The 22,629-nt window shown below is 38.2% G+C and overlaps 1 long non-coding RNA gene across 2 annotated transcripts in view; it reads right to left on the reverse strand.

The window, feature by feature from the left end:
• LOC129631842 (uncharacterized) overlaps positions 1–22,629 on the reverse strand; it is a 45,542-nt gene that overhangs the window by 21,626 nt on the left and 1,287 nt on the right. For both annotated transcript variants that reach the window (XR_008704198.1, XR_008704199.1), the window contains exon 2: positions 4,822–4,887. This is a non-coding gene — a long non-coding RNA (uncharacterized LOC129631842). The remainder of the gene's footprint in view (positions 1–4,821; positions 4,888–22,629) is intronic.

Here is a 22,629-nt window from a genome sequence, read left to right on the forward strand (position 1 = left end):
CAGTTGTGTCCGACTCTTTGCGACCCCATGAACCGCAGCACGCCAGGCCTCCCCATGCATCACCAACTCCCGGAATTCACCCAGACTCACATCCATCGAGTCAGTGATGCCATCAAGCCATCTCATCCTCTGTCGTCCCCTTATCCTCCTGCCCCCAATCGCTCCCAGCATCAGAGTCTTTTCCAATGAGTCAACTCTTCGCATGAGGTAGCCAAAGTATTGGACTTTCAGCTTTAGCATCATTCCTTCCAAAGAAATCCCAGGGCCCATCTCCTTCAGAATGGACTGGTTGGATCTCCTTGCAGTCCAAGGGACTCTCAAGAGTCTTCTCCAACACCACAGTTCAAAAGCATCAATTCTTTGGCGCTCAGCTTTCTTCACAGTTCAACTCTCACATCCATACATGACCACTGGAAAAACCATAGCCTTGACTAAATGAACCTTTGTTGGCAAAGTAATGTCTCTGCTTTTCAATATGCTGTCTAGGTTAGTCATAACTTTCCTTCCAAGGAGTAAGCGTCTTTTAATTTCATGGCTGCAGTCACCATCTGCAGTGATTTTGGAGCCCCCCAAAAATAAAGTCTGACACTGTTTCCACTGTTTCCCCATCTATTTCCCATTAACTGCTGGGACCAGATGCCATGATCTTCATTTTCTGAATATTGAGCCTTAAGCCAACTTTTTCACTCCCCACTTTCACTTTCATCAAGAGGCTTTTTAATTCCTCTTCACTTTCTGCCATAAGGGTGGTATCATCTGCATATCTGAGGTTATTGATATTTCTCCTGGCAATCTTGATTCCAGCTTGTGTTTCTTCCAGCCCAGCATTTCTCATGATGTACTCTGCATATAAGTTAAATAAGCAGGGTGATAATATACAGCCTTGATGTACTCCTTTTCCTATTTGGAACCAGTCTGTTGTTCCATGTCCAGTTCTAACTGTTGCTTCTGGACCTGCATACAAATTTCTCAAGAGGCAGATCAGGTGGTCTGGTATGCCCATCTCTTTCAGAATTTTCCACAGTTTATGGTGATCCACACAGTCAAAGGCTTTGGCATAGTCAATAAAGCAGAAATAGATGTTTTTCTGGAACTCTCTTGCTTTTTCCATGATCCAGCGGATGTTGGCAATTTGATCTCTGGTTCCTCTGCCTTTTCTAAAACCAGCTTGAACATCAAGAAGTTCACGGTTCACATATGCTGAAGCCTGGCTTGGAGAATTTTGAGCATTACTTCAGTAGCGTGTGAGATGAGTGCAATTGTGTGGTAGTTTGAGCATTCTTTGGCATTGCCTTTCTTTGGGATTGGAATGAAAACTGACCTTTTCCAGTCCTGTGGCCACTGCTGAGTTTTCCAAATTTGCTGGCATAAATGGTATGGACCTAACAGAGGCAGAAGATATTAAGAAGAGGTGGCAAGAATACACAGGAGAACTGTACGAAAAAGATCTTCACAACCCAGATAATCACAATGGTGTGATCACTGACCTAGAGCCAGACATCCTGGAATGTGAAGTCAAGTGGGCCTTAGAAAGCATCACTATGAACAAAGCTAGTGGAGGTGATAGAATTCCAGTTGAGCTATTCCAAATCCTGAAAGATGATGCTGTGAAAGTGCTGCACTCAATATGCCAGCAAATTTGGAAAACTCAGCAGTGGCCACAGGACTGGAATAGGTCAGTTTTTAAATAAGAAAGAGATAAAACTATTAAAAGAATGAAATATTAATCATGTAAAGTTAAAATGAAAGTCACTCAGTTATGTCTGATTCTGTTTGACCCAATGGACTATAGCCCACCAGGCTCCTCTGTTCATATGATTATTGAGGCAAGAATTCTGGAGTGGGTTTTCCTTTCCTTCTCTTCCTTTTCCCAACTCAGGGATCAAACCTGGGTCGTCTGCAATGCTGGCAGATTCTTTACTCTCTGAGCTACCAGGGAAACCCTTAAAGTTAGAAAAAGTAACCAAATAAACTGAGTGACTAAGAAAAGGAAATTAATAGAAATAAAGGTTGAAATAATAAAACAAAAGAGAAAGATAAATAAATCCAGAAATGTGTTTCTTTGGGAAAAAAAAAAAAAAAACCAACAAAGCAGAAACATTTGCAAGCTTAATGAAGATGCTGCTGCTGCTGCTGCTGCTAAGTCACTTCAGTCGTGGCCGACTCTGTGCGACCCCATAGACGGCAGCCCACCAGGCTCCCCCGTCCCTGGGATTCTCCAGGCAAGAACACTGGAGTGGGTTGCCATTTCCTTCTCCAATGCATGAAAGTGAAAAGTGAAAGTGAAGTCGCTCAGTTGTGTCTGACTCTTAGCGACCCCATGGACTGCAGCCTTCCAGGCTCCTCCATCCATGAGATTTTCCAGGCAAGAGTACTGGAGTGGGGTGCCATCACCTTCTCCGTAATTAAGATGAGAGAGAGCAAAAACAGACAAGATTTGAAATGAGCAAGGGGATATAGTTTAAAAATTACAGAGCAACATTGCTTGAAAGTCTATGACATCTAGATTTAAGACCTAAAGAAAATATATTATTCCTAGAAAAATAGATATCATTAAATTTCACTCAGGAATTGTAAAACTTGAATAGGCTAATGATTGTGGGAAAAACCAGAAATTTATTTGAGTTCTATCATTAAGAGCTTCATTATCAAGATGAGTTTAACCTTTAGAGAACAGATAATTCCAATGTACTTTGATATTTCAGGCCATGGAAAGTGCAAACCTCCCACGTTACTTTATGAAACCAGCATAATCTTAACACCTAATGGTGATAATTTTCTTAAAATATACTATCAACCAATGTTGCTTATGAATATAGAAGCATTGTTGAGCTCTTTTTGCTAAATTTGGGAGCCATTGTATTAAATATTTATTTTTAAACTGAAGTATAACAGATTTACAATATTCTATTAAATTCTGCCATTCAGCAAAGTGATTTATTTATACATACATATGTGAGTATGTGTGTGTATTCATTCTTTTTTAAAATATTATTTTCCATTATGGTTTATCATATTACATTGAATACAATTCTCTGTGCTATACAGTAGGATCTTGAGGTTTATCCATTCTATATATAATAGTTAACATCTGCTAACTCCAAACTCCCACTCCATCCTTCCTTCAAGTCTGTTCTCTATGTCCGTTAATCTGTTTCTATTTTGTAGAGAAGTTCGTTTGTATCACAGTTTTTCATATTTGTCTTTCTGACTTACTTCCTTTAGTATAATAATCTCTAATTGCATCCATGTTGCTGCAAATGACATATCTTGTTCTTTTATATGGTTGAGTAGTATTCCATTGTATATATGTACCATATCTTTATTATCCATTCGTCTGTCAGTGGACATATAGGTTGCTTCCATGTCTTGGCTACTGTGAATAGTGCTGCTATGAACAATGGGGTTGCCTGTATCTTTTTGAATTAGAGTTTTGTCTGGATATTTGCCCAAGGTTGGGACTGCTGGATCATATAGTAATTATATTTTTAGTTTTCTAAGGAACTTCCATACTGTTTTCCATAGCAGCTGTATCAACTTACATTTGAGGGACATTTTAAAATCAAGACAATGATAACTCTGACTAAATATGATTGATTCTAGGTCAATACTCTATCAATATAATGCATTATAATAATGCAGTAAAGGAGATAGCCATATTCTAGCAACAGATACAGAAAAGGGATTTGATAAAATTCAGTAGCTATCAAAATTGCAAATAAAATAGCAACAAAAGGAAACAAAATCATCATTCAATAATAACAGCCACAAAAATGAGCTAAAGAGCAAATAAACTGATTTCATATGATCTGACAATAGGGGATATCAACTATGGCTAGTATTTAGTATTGAGTTTCTAAAACTGCAACAGTATGAAGCATGAAATAAAACTGGCATAAACAATGGGAGAAAGCAACAATGCTTTTTCTAATGGCATCTATAAATATAAAAAATCAAAAGGTTGTGTTTTGTGGACTTTTAAAATTTGCTTTTTAGAAGGTATCAGAATTGGTGAGGTGGTTAAATATAAATATTATAATAATGAATTAGAAATCAGTACATAGAAATGTTGGTTGTAAATGATATTGTTATATAACATTGGTTATAAATGAGAATTTATACAGTATTCACTGTTTAAAAGAAAGACATGGGACCTATTTGAAGATAATTATAAAATGTCACTGATAAAAGAAAGATGTCCCCAAGAAACTTGTTCTTCAATAAGGAGACTTATGGTTCACAGAAGTTCTCCCCAGATGAATGTACATACATCATGCAATTCCAATTAGATATACAAATACTTTTTAAAAGCTAAATGAATAATCTTAGAATATATATTAAAGACTAAATGCCTAGGAATAACATAGAAAGCCGTAAGGAATAATCAAGGTGAAGAATTTGCTTTTCAAGGTTATGCCACAGTCACTGCATTTAAATCAGCTCGATAGTTGCATGGGAATAGACAGATCAGGAATATAGAAAAGAAGCTACAAAAAAGTAGCAATATTTGAGAATTTTATATATGAAAAAAATGATTATTTCTATGGGAAAAACGGGTTATTTAAATGCACTGGAACAATTAGCCATCCAGCGTAACTGACTCTATTTGACACCATATCCAAAGATAAGTCCTTCCTGGACTCTCCCAGAGTTCCAGTTATGACGAAGTAATGCCACACTGCACAACCTGCCTGCCCCTGCCCCTCACTGAAGAAAACAATGATGAAACCTGGACACGACACAAAAAGCGATTATCTGAAAGTTTGGGAGAGTAAAGAAAAGCAGACAGACGCAGACTAAAAGTGGGAGGTGCACACTCACTTGGAGAAGGGGGACAAGAAGCTCAGCAAGTTCCTCTGTGAGTCCACATGGCAGTGCCCACAGCACCTGTAGGGGAAACAGAAAATCGAAGCTGAAATCCTGTGAACACTGGACAGAGTTGAAGGGGGAGTGTGAACCCACATTTTGACTCTTAAACTATGCATATGCAGAAGACTCAGAGCAGCTCAACACTTAATCTGATACAAAACGTCTGACCTGAGGCTACAGCTGCTGCTCAAAGACAAGAGTTTGAAGTTTAAGCCAGGTAAGAATGTTCTCTGCTAAAAATGCTCATAAGAGAAAAATAACAGAATCCAAAATGCTCAGAACTTAACGTTCATAACATCCAGAATATAATCCCAAATTATCTAATATACAAAGAACTAAGAAAATGGGACATATTGTCAAAAGGAGATAAGTCAATCAAGTATGACTGCCCCTCCTCCCCGAAAGGTGAATCAACTGCCGCAACTAATAGACAAGGTTGTTTAAATGACGATTACAAAATCCTCAATGAAGTAAAACAAAATATATTCTCAATTAATGAAAATATTTCAGCTTAGAAAGGAAAATCTCTGCAGAGGAAACAAAAACAGTATATATATAAAAAGGAAGCAAATAGAAAATCTACAAATAAAAAATACAATTTCTAAACCTAAAAATTCATCAGAAGGACATAAAATCCAAACAGATATGAAAGTAGAAAATGTAAGTGAATATGAAGATAGAATGATAAATATTATCCAAAGTGAAAACTAGAAAGAGGATAGAACAAAGGAAAATCAGTTTGATTTTTGTTTTTCTAAAATATCTCTCATGCCCATGCTTATCATGCTCAATCTTCCTCCAGCATGAACATATGGAAAGAAATCATAATGAATATTCTAATACGTCTGTCTCCTAACTCTATCATCGATGTCATTTCTGGGTCAGTTTGATTGATCAACTTTCCCCCTCATTTTAGCTTGCGTTTTTCTTTTTCTGCTTCTTTGCATGCTTCTTAATTTTTGAATGTATCCTATGCCTTGTGAAATTTTCCTTGTGTACATAATTCTTTAATGTATACTTGTTTGAATATATTTGATCTTCATTTTGGGATGCAGTTAAGTTACTTGGAAACAATTTGGGTCTTATCTTAAGATTTGTTAGCAGGGAACAGAGTAGTGTTTAGGGTCAAAATTTCCCCACTACTGAGGCAAACTTTCTTTAGCATTCTACCAATTCCTATAATTATAGGATTTTGGAGTTTTCACTTCAGATGGTGTGAACCAGGCACTACGCTGGCTCTTTATACTTCTCGAGGACTTTCTCTTCTAATCCTTTGTAGATTTCTCACACACGTGTTGAAGAGTATTGGAACTCTCATAGGTCTTTGGAGCTCTTTTTCCTTGCAGTCTGCTCTCTCCTCTTCAATGCTCTGCTCTGCTAATTCTAGCTAAAGTGCCCCTCTGGACCCCAGGTCCTCTCTTCAATTTAGGGAGACTGTTGTGCTCCACCCAGGTCACCCTGCCCTGTGCTGCTGCCTGAGAATTCTCTCTAGGCCATAGTTAGGGTAATTGCAGGGTTCACTTTATTTGTTCTTCATCTCTCACAGACCACTGCCTTTCTATAGTTAATAGTCAGTGTCTTGAGAAACTTTAACGTACTTTGTCTGATGTATTAGTTGTTTCAGGCAAGAAAGCAAATCTGTTAGGGAGCAAATTAGAGAACAGATTAGGGCCCTTCAGTATCCACAACCCCTCAATCTGTGATGCTCCAGGGTCTGAGAAGATGAAAACCAGTAGGTTTTTTCCGAAGAAATGTAACAAGCAAATTGAAAAATCTATATAGAAAGGCAATAGACTTAGAATACCTAAAACAATTTTGAAAAAGTAAATCAATTTATAAGACTTAACACTATCTGATTTCAAAGCTTACTATAAACTGTAGCAATCTAAATTGGCATAAGCATAGACATAGAGACCAATGGAATAGCAACAACAAAAAAGCCATGTTCTCAAATGTTTATAGCAGGGCTATCTACAGTAGACAAAAACTGGTGAGTGAATAAGCAAATTGTGGCTTATCTATACTATGAAATTCTATACTGCAATGAGAAAGGATTAGTGCACTCTATCATGGATTAACCTCGGAAACATTAAGCTAAGTGAAAGAAGTCAAATGCAGAAAGGGATTGGGGGCAGGAGGAGAAGGGGACGACAGAGGATGAGATGGCTGGATGGCATCACTGACTCGATGGACGTGAGTCTGAGTGAACTCCGGAAGTTGGTGATGGACAGGGAGGCCTGGTGTGCTGCGATTCATGGGGTCGCAAAGAGTCGGACACGACTGAGCGACTGAACTGAACTGAACTGATAGTGGATGATTCATTTATAAAAAAATTCTAGAAAAAGACCAAACTATAGTAACAGAAAGCAGATCAGTGGTTGCCTAGAGCTGGGGATAGGGGACATATGGGGGTATAAGAAGACATTTTATGATGATGAAATTGTTCTATATCTTGACTATGATTACTTTGTCATATACAATTGTTACAGTTTATCAAACTGCACATTTTGAATGTGTATTTTTTATACATATTATTTTAGCTTTTAAAAATCAAAGAAAAAAATTAAAATAGATTCCTCATGACTTAAATGCTCAATATAAAACAAAGCAACCCCCCCACCCCAAAAAAAACAATTTCACAGTACTCCTGTGAAAAAAATCTTGCAACTTAAGAGTCAAGGAGAACTTCTCAACTAAAAGCAGACATTTACATGTTATAAAATAAATTATAATAATCTTTGTATGGCTATCAATTTAATTCAGTTCAGCCACTCAGTCGTGTCCAAGTTTTTGCAGCCCCATGGACTGCAGCGTGCCAGGCTTCCCTGTCCATCACCAACTCCCAGAGCTTACTCAAACTTCTGTCCATCGAGTCAGTGATGCCATCCAACCATCTCATCCTCTGTCATCCCCTTCTCCTCCTGCCTTCAATCTTTCCTAGCATCAGGGTCTTTTCCAACAAGTCAGTTCTTTGCATTAGGTGGCCAAAGTATTGGAGCTTCAGCTTAAGCATCAGTCCTTCCAATGAATATCAGTCCTTTATGATTGACTGGCTTGATCTCCTTGAAGTCCAAGTGACTCTCAAGAGTCTTCTCCAACACCACAGTTCAAAAGCATCAATTCTTTGGCGCTCAGCTTTCTTTATTGTCCAACTCTCACATCTATACATGACTACTGGAAAAACCATAGTAGATTTGACTGGACAAACCCTAGATGGCAAAGTAATGTCTCTGTTTTTTTATATGCTGCTTTTTAATATGCTGTCTAGGTTGGTCAAGAAGCAATCTGTATGCAGGTCAAGAAGCAACAGTTAGAACTGGACATGGAACAACAGACTGGTTCCAAACTGGGAAAGGAGTACATCAAGGCTGTATATTGTCATCCTGCTTATTTAACTTATATGCAGAGTACATCATGCGAAATGCTAGGCTGGAAGAAACACAAGCTGGAATCAAGATTTCCAGGAGAAATATCAATAACCTCAGATGACACCAACCTTATGGCAGAAAGTGAAGAAGAACTAAAAAGCCTCTTAATGAAAGTGAAAGAGGAATGAAAAAGTTGGCTTAAAACTAAACATTCAAAAAACGAACATCATGACATCTGGTCCCATCACTTCATGACAAATAGATGGGGAGACAATGGAAACAATGAAGACTTTATTTTTGGGCTCCAGAATCACTGCAGATGGTGACTGCAGCCATGAAATGAAAAGACACTTGATCCTTGGAAGAAAAGCTATGATCAACCTATACAGCATATTAAAAACCAGAGACATTATTTTGCCAACAAAGGTCCATCTAGTCAAAGCTATGGTTTTTCTAGTAGTCATGTATGGATGTGAAAATTGGATCATAAAGAAAACTGAGCACCGAAGAGTTGATGCTTTTGAACCATGATGTTGGAGGAGACTCTTGAGAGCCCCTTGGACGGCAAGGAGATCCAACCAGTCAATCCTAAGGGAAATCAGTCCTGAATATTCATTGGAAAGACTGATGCTGAAGCTGAAACTCCAATACTTTGGCCACTTGATGGGAAGAACTTACTAATTGGAAAATAATCTGATGCTGGGAAAGATTGAAGGCAGGAGAAGTGGATGACAGAGGATGAGATGGTTGGATGGCATCACTGACTCAATGGACAGGAGTTTAAGTTCTGGGAGTTGGTGATGGACAGGGAAGCCTGGCATGCTACAGTCCATGGGGTCACTACAGACACGACTGAGTGACTGAACTGAACTGAACTGAGGTTGGTCATAACTTTTCTTCCAAGGAGCAAGCGTCTTTTAATTTCATGGCTTCAGTCACCATCTGCAGTGATTTTGAAGTCCAAGAAAATAAAGTCTGTCACTGTTACCGTTGTTTCCCCATCAATTTGACATGAGGTGATGGGACCGGATGCCTGTATGGCTATAGAAGTGATTAAATCAGTGGGTGAAATAGATTGTGGAAAATAGTGTAATACAAATGACAGGAAAAGGGTAGGTTTTCTGTATTATTCAAAATACTTTTTTAAACGAATAAGAAAAATATAACTTAAATAATCAACTAAGGAAAGATCTTAGAGGAGCAAATTAAGTACATGAAAAGATGCTAAAATTCACTGGTAGCCAGGAAAATGCAAATTTAAAGAGCTATAGGTTTACATTCTTTAGAAAGAGCTACACATCTAATACGTGTGGGGATTTTGCTCTCGTAGTCCTAGTGAAAATGTGCAGTGTTATAGCCTTTGGCAAAAGTAACATAGCAGTATTTTAAAAATAAAAAGACATAAATCATTTAACTTTATCAGGCTTCTCCCAAGAATGCCAATAGAAATAAAAGCAGATGTATAAGTGGATATAGGCATTAAGGTGTTATTGCAACCTTGTTTCTTACAGCACCACACTGAATCGAAGTGGATGTCGGTCAAGAGGGGACTAGTTGAGTACATTTTACTGCATTCATACTCCATTCTGTTGAGCGATTGGTGAAATGAGTGAATCAGAGCTATAGTAGGGGACTTTATCCAGCGCTTATAATTGAATAAGAAATGCAAGGTGCAAAAGGAGCAGATAATAGTCGACTTTCTTTTTTGCAAAACAAAGAGTAAAATCCCACTTTACATACATTCTTACATGTGTGTTTGTATATGTGTATATTTGCTATAGTATTCTGAGCATAAAGGAAAAATACAGAAGAATTCATAACAGATTTTTAAATTCTTCTTCCAATGTAACCCTTGTTGTGTGCATTGATACATATGTAGGTATGGGCGGAGCCAAGCAACAAACCCTGCGTTTGGACAGCATGTATATAATTAGATGTGTATTGTGTTAGTCAGATAAGTTAGGCTATTCTTCAGTAGTAACAATTTAACTCAGTGCATCAATATAGAAAACATTTATTTCTTGCTCACACAAACTCGGAGGGTCTTGAACACTCTTTAGAGATTCAGGCCATTTAGATCATGGACTCTTCCTATCAACCTGTGTTTTCGTGACTGATGCAGTAGTGGAAGGAAGTTAATGGAGAATTGTGCAACAGCATTTAAAGGTTTTCTCCTGGACTTGATGCATGTCCTTGTCCCCTTTTTTTTGGTCCAATTCAAGGCACATAGTTATATACAAGTTCACTTAATTTGGGAAATCTGTTCCTCTGCCTGTGTTCCTCTAAAAGGGGAGAAGTAATGGAAATACTGGTGAAAAGGAATAGGTAAAGAATCAGCCTGCAATGCGGAAGACCTGTGTTTGATCCCTGGGTTGGGAAGATCCCCGGAGAAGGGAATGGCAACCCACTCTAGTATTCTTGCCTGGAGAATCCGCATAGACAGAGGACCCTGACTGGCTACAGTCCAAGGGGTTGCAAAGAGTCGGACATGACTGCTTCTATATATGCTGCTGCTAAGTCACTTCAGTTGTGTCCGACTCTGCGACCCCATAGACGGCAGCCCACCAGGCTCCTGTCCCTGGGATTCTCCAGGCAAGAAGACTGGAGTGGGTTGCCATTTCCTGCTCCACCTTCTATATATAAGATTATATAAAGAAACTAAGCTTTAAAATGACTTTGAAATGATTTATACTTTATGAACAAGCAATTTACAAAATATAAGCAACAGTTAATGAAATTGAAATTATGTATATCTTAGCAGATTGGCTAAGATTATAAAGGTTGATAAGGCCAAAGACGATGAAAGTGTGAAAAATGGAGAAATTCTCATATAATCCTTGTTTGAGAATAACAATACATTTCTGAAATACAATACGGCTGATGCTATCAAAATGGAATTTTGAGTTACCTTTTGGATTAGTAATATGACTTACAAACATTCACCCTTGAAAATAATGATAGGTACATATGTAAATATTCACTGCAGCATAATGTATGATAACAGAAGGAAAAACAATCTAAAAGTACATCTATTAGGGATGAGTTAAAGTATGATAAATGCATGTAATATGGATACTGACCAGGGGTCTTGACTTTCCCCAGTTAATAGAAATTGACTTGAGGCCAGACAAGAAATTCAGGCAAGGCTTTACTGATGCCCCTGCTGTAGCAGAGGGGAGCGAGAACAAACCATGGGTTCCTTCACTTGCTTGTTCCCTGAGGACAGCAGGCAAGATGGTTCTTTATATGGGGAGAGGGTAGAGGTATGTCCAGGGTCAGGTGAGAGGCACAGTTTAGGTGGTTTGCCCGCCTCTTAGGTGGTGCTGTGTGCAGGGGGCATGTTCAGCATCCTAATTTTGCTCCAGATTCTTCAGCAGTGGCTGTTGGGTTTTTTGGTCTCTTTGTATCTTTTGTCCGGAATTTGCCCTAACTGAACAAGTGTGCAGTTATTTTTAGTCCTGTTCAGTTTCTTTGTGTTTTGTTGCTTGAGAAGTGAGTCCAGGTGCAAGCCCTGCAGTACCTCAGCAAAGGGTCCCAGGTTCCAGCTTGTCTTAATATGAGAACCACTAAAAGAGATGATGTGGATTTAATTTATTTTAGCAAAAAATATTTGAAGAATATGCTTTGGTCACCTGTTGCTATGCTACAACCAAGTCCAGAACTTTGGAGTTTAACCATTTTAATTTAGGTAGTTCTCTCTGGCTGCTATATAGAAAATGGACTGAAAGGGATCATGCCTGGTTGAGGGGGCCCATTTAAGTGATTGTTGCAGTGTAGCTGAGACAAGCAAAGGCTGGCTAACATTCTGTATTTATAGTTTTGTACTTAACTTTTTTTCACTTAGTATTCCATGATTAATATTTTCCCATTTCATTAAAAAAATTTCTGGGTAATCATTTTAAAAAGCAGAATTCCACTGTGCTTCTGATTTTGTAGATCAGGAATCAAAATAGACTCAGCTGGCTGGTTTGTCCTTGACACCCCCAGGTGTATCAGCTGGGTCAGCTGGGATGGAAGGATCTACATCCAAGATGGCTTATTCATTTGCAAGTCTGGTGCCTTGGTGAACTTTGGTTTCTTCACTTCTCAACACAGAATCTCATCTTCCAGCCTTCTTGGGCTTCCTTACGAGCATGATTATATCAGGAAAGTCCTACTACTTGCCTGGTGGCCAGCTTCCAAGAAGTAGGAAGTGGGAGTTGCCAGGCCATTTAAGGGCTCTGCACAGAACTAGTATAACCTTAAGGCAGTCATATTCTCTTGATTGAAGTCGTTCAAAATTCCAGTCGCTCAGATTCCAGGGGTGGAGAAATAACCTTTTTTCATGAAAGAATGGATTGAAGGGGCAAGGACACTTGCAGAAGTGCATGCAGGGTGCGGATATTGCTGTGATTCTCTTGGGAAAATGCAGTCTGCTACAGTACTGTATGATTCAATTTTCATAGTTGTTATTTCAGAAATATTGATATTTCTTTATATTCAAAAATCTATAAAAATATGGAGATAAAACTTTGTGTGGAACATATCAATTTTGAGTAGACACTGCTTTTTACTTTAGATTTTTCAGTGTTTGGTTTTTTACAGTAAATGAATTACTTTTACAATCAAAATTTAAAATAACTAGTTTTGATATTTAAAAAAAGATAGGTGGCTTAAAGCTGTTTGCTCAAGGAATTTGCAGTGCTCAAAGTGTGCATTTAAAAGGATGACATTTTTCTATGGAAAATTTCAGGAGGAACCTCTACATTTAAGTTTCCATATTTGTAGATGGAGTAGGAGTGACAACTTCTTGGCAAAACTGAATTTAAATAATGGATTTAAATAATAGAAGCCATTATTCAGGATGAGCTTAATGCAATCCCCACCCAGATGAAAGATTTAGGCAATGAGATGTAGCACATAAAAGCCTTACAGTTGCCTCATACAAATTATTACATTATATACTTACATTATAAATAATTATAAATTATTACATGCAAAAAATGAAAAATGAAGCAGACCAAAAACTTCAAGGAAGAAGGGCTGAGGGGTTAAGTGGTCTTTTCAACAGTCAGAAAAGTGATGTCATCCTTAGTGGATGTCTGTCTGGTTCCTCCTCTCTATTTTCAGGATCATCATTCCTGTGACTGTGAGTTATCAGAATAACAACAAATGTGTATGTTCGAGGATTTTTCATTGCCTTCACCCATCTTCTCAAACATGCCCAGAAGTCATAATGCTGGAATTACACTGACATATCATCCCCATGGAAACAGAGCTTGGTGTCATAAACATGGCATTATGACTTCTCAGCAGGAGGAGGCAGATGGGATTTTGGCACTGAATCTGTAAGATTTATTTAAAAACACAAATGTCTAAGAGAATAGCACCAAGGCAAAAAAGAAAAAAAAAAAAGAAGAAGAAGAAAGGGTATAGAGCTGTCCCTATAATATACTTGGCTTATTTTTTGCTTTTTATGTTTTTCAAGGATTTGGTTACCTATGGCAGGACTTGATTTTGCCTCTTCTTCTTTGTTGTGTTTGGCAAGGCATGTTCTCAACTTGGGCTTCCTGATAGCTCAGCTGGTAAAGATCCACCTGCAATGCAGGAGACCCTGGTTCTATTCCTGGGTCAGGAAGATCCCCTGGAGAATGGATAGGCTACCCACTCCAGTATTCTTAGGCTTCCCTGGTGGTTCAGATGGTAAAGAATCTGCCTGCAATGTGGGAAACCTGGGTTCAGTCCCTCAGTTAGGAAGATCCCCTGGAGAAGGACATGGCAACCCACTCCAGTGTACTTCCCTGGATAATCCCATGGACAGAGAAGTCTGGCAGGCTATAGTCCATGGAGTCACAAAGAGTGGGATGTGACGTAGTGACTCAACAATTACAAAGCATGTATCAAAATTGTAACAGAGACCTTCCAATTTAGTAGCTATAATAAAAAATAAATGTATTTCTTTTTTCACCTGACAGTCTAAGATGGTGAAACTTTGCTCTATGCATATATTCAAGGATTCAGGTTCATGATAATGCTTCTGTTTTAAACAGATGGCCTCTAAGGTCCCTCTGCTCACTGCCATTCCAGTCATCAGAAAGGGAAAAAGAAGAGTTCAAGGTTGAGGATTTTTTTCTTAATATGTGAGGCATGAATCCTGCTCATTCTGTTTATGAGAACTTAATCACTTGGCACCATGGAGCCTGCGAAATATGGTTCCTAGCTGGGTTGTACTTTCCATTTTCAACTTCATTACTGTGGAAGTTGGTCACATGGATATTAGTGAGCAGCTAGTGGTTCCTTCTGCAGGGTAGCACAGTTGGAATGACTGAGTGCCAACAGTTTCTTTCTTTCATCCAAGTATCTTTCCAGTAAAAGATGACAGGGAGGGAGAAAAAGAGAAAGAGAGAAGGGGAGAGATTTTGATTAGTTAGGCTTAGGCCATGCACACACCCATTGGGGGCTGTTGGGGAGGAAGGATCATAGAATTTCTTTGTGTGCCTGGATTTACGTTCCTGTAGCGGAGAAGGAAATGGCATCCCACTCCAGTATTCTTGCCTGGAGAATCCCAGGGACAGAGGAGCTTGGTACTGCCCTGTATGGGGTCACACAGAGTTGGACACGACTGAAGTGACTTAGCAGCAGCAGCAGCAGCAGTGGAGTATTGATCAGAGGATTCCTTCAAGATCCCTTGGTTTTAGAAATATTCCATATTATTCCTGTTGTGTAGCAGCCCTTTTATTTCCTTTTGCCAATTAGGATCAATCACCCTAACTAACACAGCTGCTTTTGAGGGATGTATCCAGTGATGTGAAGAATTCAAACTAATAGTGTAATTTTCAACTTTTATTTCAATGTAAACATCGTTGCAACTGCCACGTTCTAAAACATCTAAATTGGGCTCCCCTGGTTGCTCAGACAGTAAAGAATACACTTGCAATGTGGGAGACCTGGGATCGATCCCTGGGTTGGGAAGATCCCCTGGAGAAGGGAATGGCTACCCACTCCAGTATCCTGGCCTGGAGAATTTCATGGACAGAGGAGCCTGGTGGGCTACAGTCCATAGGGTTGCAAAGAGTTGGACATGACTGAGTGCCTTTCACTTCTGAATTAACAAAATCCAAATGTAGAGAGATGGGGAAAAATGATATAAGTCTGCACTCTGATCAGTGGACCACAGTATATTCTGGGTCTGCAAGATTTAGTACTCTCTTGGGCTGGAAGAAGCACAAGCTGGAATCAAGATTGCCGGGAGAAATATCAATAACCTCAGATATGCAGATGACACCACCCTTATGGCAGAAAGTGAAGAGGAACTAAAAAGCCTCTTGATGAAAGTGAAAGAGGAGAGTGAAAATGTTGGCTTAAAGCTCAACATTCAGAAAACTAAGATCATGGCATACGGTTCCATCACTTCATGGGAAATATATGGGGAAACAGTGGAAACAGTGTCAGACTATTTTTGGGGGCTCCAAAATCACTGCAGATGGTGATTGCAGCCATGAAATTAAAAGACGCTTACTCCTTGGAAGGAAAGTTATGACCAACCTAGACAGCATATTGAAAAGCAGAGACATTACTTTGCCAACAAAGGTCCGTCTAGTCAAGGCTATTGTTTTTCCTGTGGTCATGTATGGATGTGAGAGTTGGACTGTGAAGAAAGCTGAGTGCCGAAGAATTGATGCTTTTGAACTGTGGTGTTGGAGAAGACTCTTGAGAGTCCCTTGGACTGCAAGCAGATCCAACCAGTCCATTCTAAAGGAGATCAGCCCTGGGATTTCTTTGGAAGGAATGATGCTAAAGCTGAAACTCCAGTACTTTGGCCACCTCCTGCGAAGAGTTGACTCATTGGAAAAGACTCTGATGCTGGGAGGGATTGGGAGCAGGAAGAGAAGGGGACGACAGAGGATGAGATGGCTGGATGGCATCACCGACTCAATGAACGTGAGTCTGAGTGAGCTCCGGGAGTTGGTGATGGACAGGAAGGCCTGGCGTGCTGCGATTCATGGGGTCGCAAAGAGTCAGACACAACTGAGTGACTTAACTAAACTGCAGCTTATGCTGCTGCTGCTAAGTCACTTCAGTTGTGTCCGACTCTGTGTGACTCCATAGACGGCAGACCAACCCAGTAATTTCTGAATGGTCCTGGTATTTTCATTTCCTTAAAGATCAGTTACACTGGCCTCTAGTCCCACTGGCCATGGCAAGGAAGGAGATTTCCAGCATACATTTGTGTTACTTCAGTATTCATACTCAGTGTTTCCTAGTTTCCGCTTTATTCCAGAGGCTCCGGGTCTATGAATTGATTCAGGTCCAGGAATTGAGGAATGGGCTGTGATTCTTTCCATGGTGACTCAAGTAATTTTTTTTTTTTTTTGCAAGAAGCATAGCATGATTAATCTTACAGAGCAAGTAGGGCCTTAGAGTTGTTCATCTGTTTTGGTCCTAGAGACTCCAATGATCAATTGACTTTCATCTAACATTATTTCACATATTTCTAATCACTACCTGAACTCTGCTGCCTATTACAGAAATGATGCTCAATTACACAGTAGTTGTTTAAGTGCTGCTGGTTCTCTTCTGTCACTCTTGGATAGCATTATCCTAAATGAAAAAAGACAATTTCATTTGAAGGGTAGCTTTTCCCATCTAATCTCCTTCCTGCAAAGATGGTTTCTATATCATTTTCAAAAATCAATACATTCTTATGCCAGAAATGCAAACATTTGAAAATAAAAAATGTATGATTTATTAACAAAGTAAGAAAAAATATAATAATTTTGAGAAATGTATAAAAATCATTTGACAGAATCCATCATTTAGTTATGGTTTCAAAAACCTCTCAGCAAAACAGTAACAGCAGAAATTTCTCAATATGATAAAGGACAGCTATAAAAACACCCCATATAATTAATATCATGCTTAATAGTAATAGACTGAATTCTTTCTTCCCCAAATAAGGAATTAAACAGGATGTTTTCTCTCATCATTTCTATCAAACACTTTGTTGGAGGTCTTAGCCAGCATAAGAAGGCAAGAAAAAAGAAATAAAAGGAATCCACGTTGAAAAAGAAGTAAACCATTGTTATTGGCAAATGGCATGATCATCTATGTAGGTTATCCTAAGGAATCTACCAAAAAACTATTACAGCAAATAAATGAATTTAGCAAAGTTGCAGGGCACAAGATCACTATGGAAAAATCTGTATTTTCATATATTTATAATAAATAATCAAAATTAAATTTCAAAATGATACCATTTACAATATTAAAATATATTTTAAAAAATTTAAGGGCAAAATTGGCTAAGGGTATACAAAACCTCTGTACTAAAAACTATAAAGCATTGCTGACAGAAATAAATAGAATTATATACCATGCTCATGCACCAAAAGCCTCAATATTATGAGGACATCAGTTCTTCCCAATTGTTCTATAGATTCAGTGTAATCACAATTAAAACTCACAGGCATGCATTATTTGTGGAAATAGATAAACTGATTAATAGATGAGTGATGATGGCTCTATAACATTATAATGTAATCAGTGACATTGAATTATACACTGAAAAATGGTTAAATAGCAAATTTTGTGTTACATATATCTTACTAAAATGAAAGCATTTTTAGGAGTAAAAACAGCTTATCTCAAAATGCAAAGGACCTAAAATAACTAAAACTATTTTGAAGAAGAAAACAAAGAGAAAAGACTTCTGTATCTGACTTCCAGACTTATTATAAAGCTTTCGGACTCAAAATGGTATGGTACTGACCTAAAAACAGATACAAACAGTAGTGAAACAGAACAGAGTCTGGATAGACCCACATATCTATGACCATTTAATTTCTCACAAAAGGTGCTGGAAGAATTGGATAGCCACAATATATAAAACATATTAAAATGGATCATAACCCCAAACAGATTATAGACTAAAATGTAAAGCCTACAATGATAAAACTTCTGGAAGAAAATCTAAAATGAACTCTTAGTTACCTTGGAAAATGTTCTTAAATATGTTACAAAAAAACTCTAAAATCTATATATTGAACTTCATCACAACTAAAACCATTCACTCTTCAAAAGATACCCTTAAGAAAACTAGAAGGTAAACTGGAGAATGAAAGAAAAAAATTGCAACCAAAAAGTATGAAAAAAGGACACATTCAGAAAATATAAAGAACTCTCACAACTCATTAATAAGAGAAACCCAAAGTTTAAAAATGGGCCAAATTGGTTCTTCCACTTCTGGGAAGATCAAGTAGATGTACTTACCTATATTCTCCTTTCAAAGTACAACTAATCCCTGAACAATATATATAAAACAAAAAATAAGAAGACTCAGAAACATGAAGTGAAGAAGACAAACTGGTTAGGAAACTTTGGACCTAAAGAAAAACATGATGATGAGTTTTCTGAGTTTTCCTTTGGCCTCGTATATCCCAAACTTAGAGGTGAAGAATCTGGCAACCTGTAAATAATAATAGGTGCATACCAAAAAAAGCCCCAACAAATGTCCCAGACAAAAGCAGCCAAGCAAGACAGGAGGAATTCAGGCAGTAACTGCTCTACTCCAGCCAAAGCCATGGAAAAAATTATGACCCTTTCCCCACTGATGTGATCAAAGGCTTTGGGCGCCTAGTGGGGAACCTAGCCTTCCACCACCATGAAGCTGTAAAGAGGTATTCCAACATTACCCATAAAGACGTGGTGTCAGGGAAAGCCAAGTAGGGATGTGGGACCTATAACTGCTACCAGATAATGAGGCCTAATCCGTGTGGTATCAGTGGAGACCATGTGGGAAGCATGGTCCTGCATGCCACTCAGTTAAAGGCTCCCCTTCTCTTCTCATTGGGAGGTGTCAAGGCAGGAATAGTGGAAAGTCAGGACTTTCACTATAGCCTAGTGGTAAAGAAGCCATCCCTACTGCAGTGCCAAAGCAGACTGCATGGAAAACGGGAACTCTCATCCTGACTCAGCAGTAATGAAGAGCCCTCAATGCACAGATATCAGTAGAGACCGAGAGAGAAATCGAGACTTCTCTTCCTATCTGGTTATAAAAACGCACTGTCCCTACTCCTCCTGCCAGAGCAGTATCATAAAATCCAACTAAAAAATCTTTAAAATAATATCATTTATAATTTTTAATTAGACATTACTCATCATACCAAGAAGAATCAGAAAAAGCTCAAACTGAATGAAAATATAGTTAACATAAGTCAACACCAAAAAGATAGAAATTTTAGAATTACCTGAGAAATACTTTAAAGCAACCAGAAAAAATGCTTCGAAGAGCAATTATGAATTTATTATGAATTATTTAATAAGAAAAAAAGAAGGCATCAGCAAAGTAATAGGAAATAAAAAGATAGCTAAATGCACATTTTAGAACTAAAAAATGCAAAAATCTGTGTAAGGTATCAATGGCAGTATGAAAGAACAGAGAATATGTGAAAACAATAGAAAATGCTGAATCTAACAATTGATTGAAAGAAAATAAAGCAAATATAATTGCACAGAGACTCAGGGATCTGTGAGACTATAAAAAAGATTTAACATTTGTGTCATCAGAGTTTCCAAAGCAGGGAGAAAAAGAGTATGGTTCAAAAAGGAACTGAAGAAATAATAACTAAAAATTTCCCAAATTTGGCAAGAGATGTAAGTTCACAGACTAAAGAAGTTAAACAAACCCCCTAAAGAATAAACCCAACAAAATCCATGTTAAGACACACCAGAATTAAACTTCTGAAAATTAAGGACAAAAACTCTTAAAAGTCAGAGGAAAAAAATGACACCTTATTCAAAATGAAAAATTAGAATGACAGAAGATTTCTAAAAGAAATAATGCAGGTCAGAAAGAAGTGGCACGATATTTTTCAAGTGCTGAAAGAAAAGAAAACTCTATCTGGAATTCCATCTCCAGAGAGAATATTTTTCAGGCTAGCAGAGGAGATAAAGTTACATAAAATGGTCAATTACAACCACAAAAGGCAGAAAAAGTGGAAGACAAAAAAGAAACAAAAAGTAAGTGTAACAAGTAGAAAAGTTATACATTTTGTAGACATTAATCAAACTATTTCAATAATCACTTTAAATGTGAATAGTCTAAATAAACCAATTAAGCAACAGAGATATCAGAATGGATAAAAAACCACTACTCAACTATATGTAGTCTACAAAAAAGTTATTTTAAATATAAAAACACAAATAGAAAAAAATTAAGGAATGTACTTTGTATAAAACAGCTAGCATCATATTCAGTAGTGAAAGACGGAACGTTTTCCTTTAAGATCAGGAATAAGACAATGGTGTTCACCCTTACCACTTGTATTCAACATAGTACTGGAGTCCTGGTCAGAGCAATTAGTCAAGAAAAAGAAAAAGTCATCCAATTTGGAAACAAAAAAGTAAAATTATCTCTGTTCACAGATGACAATGATCTTCTACGTAGAAAATTCTAAAGATGCCACAAAAAAACTGTAAGAACTAATAAATTCAGCAAAGTTGCAGAATACAAAATCAGCACATAAACATCAGTTGTGTTTCTATACACTAATAATGAAAAATCAGAAAAGGAAATTAAGATATCAGTTCTATTTATGATAGTATGAAAATAATGAAATACTCAGAAGTAATCAACAGATAAACAAAATGTGGCATAAACACACAATGGAATATTATTCAGGAATACACAATGGAATATTAAAAAGGAAATTCTTGTCACATGCTACAATCTAGATGAACCCTAAGGACATAATGCTAATTGAAATAAACTAGTCACAAAAAGACAAATACTTTATGATTCCACTTACATAAGGTATTTAAAAGAGTCAAACTCATAGAAACAGAAAGCAGAATGATAGTTATCAGTGAAAATGCACACCTCAGACAGGACTTGAACCCACAGGTGGGAATCAAACCCACTATCCTTTCACTGAAATCACAAACCTGGTCTCAGGAATTACTAAAGCTCAGGTTCTTTATGTCTCATCACAGAAAGAATTTAGTGAGAGACAAACTGATAGGTAAGAAGTAGATTAATTGAGAGAGATAGACATTTCATAGAGAGAGTATGGGCCATCTCAGAAGGCGAGAGTATCCAAAATATGGGATAGTTAATTTTTATGGGCTGGGAAATTTCATAAAGTGAGTTTAAGGATTATAACAACTATTTTGGAGAAGGGGCAGAGATTTCCAGGAATTGGGCCACCATCCAATTTTGGCCTTTTATGGTTGGCCTTGGAACTATCACTTGTGGCTCAGATGGTAAAGAATCTGCCTGCAATGTGGGAGACCTGGGTTTGGTCCCTGGGTTGGGAAGATCCCCTGGAGAAGGGAAAGGCTACCCACTCCAGTATTCTGGCCTAGAGAATTTCATGGACTATACAGTCCATGTAGGCTTCCCTGGTGGCTCAGAGGTTAAAGTGTCTGCCTGCAATGCGGAAGACCTGGGTTCAATTCCTGGGTCGGGAAGATCCCCTGGAGAAGGAAATGGCAACCCACTCCAGTATTCTTGCCTGGAGAATCCCATGGACAGAGGAGCTTGGTGGGCTCCAGTCCACGGGGTTGCAGAGAGTCGGACAAAACTGAGCGACTCTACTTTCATTTTCACTTTCTTTCATACAGTCCAAGGGTTGCAAAGAATCAGATAGGACTGAGCAGCTTTCACTTTGAAACAATCATGGTATCTGTGGGTGTGTCATTTAGCATGCTAATGCATTACAATGATCATGTGACGAGGCTCAAGGACTGCTGGAAGTTAATTCTTCTGCCATCTTTGGCCTACTTGATTCTAACCAGTTATGTCTAATCCTCAGGGGCTATGTCATTTTCTTAAAGGTTGTGCTCTGCTCCTTTTTCTCCTGTTTCACCAGGACTGGGAAATTGCTGTTTAGGAGGTTAATGCTGACAACTCAGCCTCTGTGCACTAGTGCGGAATTGAATCTTGAAGACAGAGTTTTGGGTAAAATAGAAAAAAAAAAACTTTATTGCTTTGCCAGGCAAAGGGGGACACTGGGGCCTTCTGTCTCTCAAAACTATGTATCCCAACTGTGGGAGGACTTAATGAGGAGTTTTATAGCAATGGCTAAAGGGAGGAGGGTTTCTGGTGAGATTAAATTGTGTGCAGGTGGTCTTTTAAAAAAACTTTTCTTTGGCTTCTTGTGTAATGTTAGGTACCCAACCAGGGATTGAACCCTGGTCCTTAGCAAGGAAAGCACAAAGTCTAAACCACTGGACCACCAGGGAATTCCACCAGGTGGTCTTCTCTAGTATGGAAAATGCTGACATCATCCATTTGTTGGGTTTTCATTGTATACAAGATTAAAGACGTTGGTATGTGTATCTCTTGAAGTGGAACCGGAACCCTGCGTCAAGGCTCTACTCTTGTTTCTTGGCTGTACCTTCTTTGACTTCCTGG

This window comes from Bubalus kerabau, chromosome 17 (assembly GCF_029407905.1).
Source record: "Bubalus kerabau isolate K-KA32 ecotype Philippines breed swamp buffalo chromosome 17, PCC_UOA_SB_1v2, whole genome shotgun sequence".
Classification (NCBI taxonomy): Eukaryota; Metazoa; Chordata; class Mammalia; order Artiodactyla; family Bovidae; genus Bubalus; species Bubalus kerabau.